The sequence below is a fragment of the Saimiri boliviensis genome, chromosome 11 (assembly GCF_048565385.1).
Source record: "Saimiri boliviensis isolate mSaiBol1 chromosome 11, mSaiBol1.pri, whole genome shotgun sequence".
Lineage (NCBI taxonomy): Eukaryota > Metazoa > Chordata > Mammalia > Primates > Cebidae > Saimiri > Saimiri boliviensis.
This window is the reverse complement of record NC_133459.1, coordinates 113,809,147-113,812,058: the sequence shown is the minus strand read 5'-3', so window position 1 is coordinate 113,812,058 and position 2,912 is coordinate 113,809,147. Positions and strand designations below refer to the sequence as shown.

The window sequence follows — 2,912 nt, the reverse complement described above, 5'->3', positions numbered from 1 at the left end:
TGCAATTTTGTTTAAAACAAAAAACAGAAAACACTCTTAGCATTCATTTCTATAGAAAGCAGTTGACACCTTCCCAACAGCCTTACATTTTCAGGCAATGGAAAGACTTCCTTCTAGGCTGCACGTTGCAAGGTGACTCTTCCCCCAGGTGAGCTATTAGATTTACTGGATCATCTAAAAAGCACGTCACTTTTGAAGATTAAGACATTTTTTAAAAGTATATTTAAGAGGTTTTTTGAAACCACAAAATGTATGCAAGCTAGGTCATTTCTAAGATTTTCTATTCATCACCAACCAGCCATCCACAGAAAGCAAAATAGAAATTTTATTTTTCTATAGTCGAGAGAAGTAGAAATGGAAAACAATTTTCCATTGTTCCAAATGCTCTCATGTTGATAAAAAATCAAATTTCTTTACATCTAAGCTGAACAGAGCATTCAGGGCTACACTAAGTCTCTGTTCTGTAGTTTTGCCTGAACTGAGGTCTGCACACAGGCATCATGAAAGCATGAAATCCTAGAGGAAGATTCGGCCAGAACATCGATGTTTCAGATTACCAGCCCAAAATTCTTTTGTGCCTTGTGAATCTACCCTCCTATCTCCATCCCTGGCTACATGGTTATAATGAAGGAAAAACAAAGAAGTTTATTTCCTTTCTAGGCTCCTCCCAAAAGAGGGTACTTTACAAGCAGTATTCAAGTCCATAAATGCTCAGAAATCTGTTAGGGATGAAACATGAGAGATGCCTTGAATGCCTCACGCTATGGGGTGTCTCCAGTTCCTTAATACACCCCATTGTGCCTCACGGCTGGAGAAAGCGCTGCACAACCCATTTCCTCCTTTAACTGTGAATTTCCTTGCTTTTATGGCTTTCGATTTTAATGGTTGAATTACATTTACATCTACTTGTGCATTTGCCATCAGCATCCAAGTTCCAGCCTTAAAGCCTTTATGAACTTTGAGAACAAGTTTCTCATAAACAACCTCATTTGGTTTATCCACATAAATTCACACAATTCATCGTGCTAAGAAGCTCCAGAGACACCTCTGTACTAAGTGGCAGGTCTTTTCTGTTTTTACTGGTTTTAAGTACTTTACAATGAATCATCGCTTGAGACAAATTGGTAATTAATTTGCAATAATTTCAAAGCCACTGGAAATGAACCAAAATGTTGGTTAGCCAGAGGCATTGATCAGTTGAATTAAGTTTTAGAATCTGTGGTCTTTAGTGAGAAGGAAATAGTTCTATAGTGGGAACACACCCAAATAGTACAGAAGAGCCATCTAATCATATAACATATATCGATACTATTATAGATATGCATCCAGGTTTATACACCAAAACATCTGTGTTTTCACCATAAACACAGGAAAGTGCATGAGGCAAGAATGTAGCCAGAGGACAGCTCTGGATTACCACTCCAAGAAAAAATTATGCTTTTAATCTTACCAACCCCATTATACAAAGTAAACACACCTATCTTATCTATTTATAGATTAGATAAATTTTTCTACCAAAACTGAGAAATTTTACTTTGACCTTTTGCTACTTTTAATTATTGCTAAGATACATAATCTTGCCCTTTCTCTCATCCATATTCTTTCAGTAAAGGCCAGAAAATGATATAATCTAAAAACTTTGTCTTCTTGTAATAGGAGGGTTGCACTCGAACCTTCTTATTTATTCTGTAGTTCGCCTGGTCACAGTCTGCCACAGGTGCCTACTTATGGGACTTCCGCCATGGTTAAGAACCACAGGAGGCAGACCAGGACCATATGCACAGATGTAAAAAAGCTAACATCATTCCACAGTTAACATTGTTCCATTCTGAAACTATACCCAGTCATCAGAAAAGACATTTCTTAAGGTCTACACCCAAGTAAGGGGCGACTTGGAGAGGAGACAACAGGAACTTTTTGGAGGTTGGAAAAGAAATGAACAATTGGTAAAGGAATTTGCAGACCTGAAAAAAGATGGAATTATAAACCAGCAACGGAGAAAGCTAAAATCCAACCATGTTTTGTGTTGCAGAATCCTCCAAAAGCCTCAGCCTCTGTAGAAACAAGGAAAAGGGGAAAGAGACTCTGAGGAGGAGGATTGATTTAAAGTCTAGAAGTCAGAGCCCCTTCCGTACCTCACACAGCTGGGCATCTGCTCCCCTCTCAGTTCAATGAAAGAATAAAGTTCCATTCCCTGGAGATAATAAAGCAGAGGCTCTCTGTACCGGGAGTAAGGGTTAAGGTCAGGGGTTCTATATACTGAACTTAGAAAGCATATGTGCATATTTACCTGGCAGGGAAGATATCCTTATCACAAAGGTGGTTTTCCTAGGGCGAGACTTAAATGTTGCATTTTAGATATGTTGACCCTGTGATTTATACACATTTGGGAAATTTCTCTGCATAATTTGTGGTAGTGGGGGAACTGTGTTGGCTTCTCTCCTGGTTACAAAAAGAAAAAGAAAGAATATGTGAATGTCTGCATATGATCCATGAAATTGGGGATCCAATTTACTTTTGTGGTTTCCAGAACATAGGTAATCAGGCTTTCAGCCTAAGTAGAGGACTGGGGAATGGATTTCCCCCAAAAAGACAAAGAATACAATATTTGAGGTTCTTTAAATAAATGTCCTTGCCATATCTTCTGTAGTAAATACTTAAGTCAGCTAATCTCACACCATGAACTTCCAACCAGCCTTTAAATATGTATATATATGAAATAATGTATGTGGCTTATATATATATTTCTTAAATATGAAGTATCAAGGATCAGACAATGAAAAATTATAAAGCGAAATCCAAAACAGTCAGAAGTGAACACTACTTGGAGAAGAGAGACAATGAAAGGAGAGAAGTTGAAAAGAAAAAGACATCACTATGAATAATAATCATTAGCAATACAAGGAAACTAT

At 37.6% G+C, this 2,912-nt stretch overlaps 1 non-coding gene across 1 annotated transcript; it reads left to right on the top strand.

Moving 5' to 3' along the window:
- Positions 1-2,282: 2,282 nt before the first annotated feature.
- LOC120360544 (U1 spliceosomal RNA) lies at positions 2,283-2,445 on the top strand. The gene has a single exon (XR_005577014.1). It is a non-coding gene; the product is annotated as a U1 spliceosomal RNA (small nuclear RNA).
- Positions 2,446-2,912: the final 467 nt, after the last annotated feature.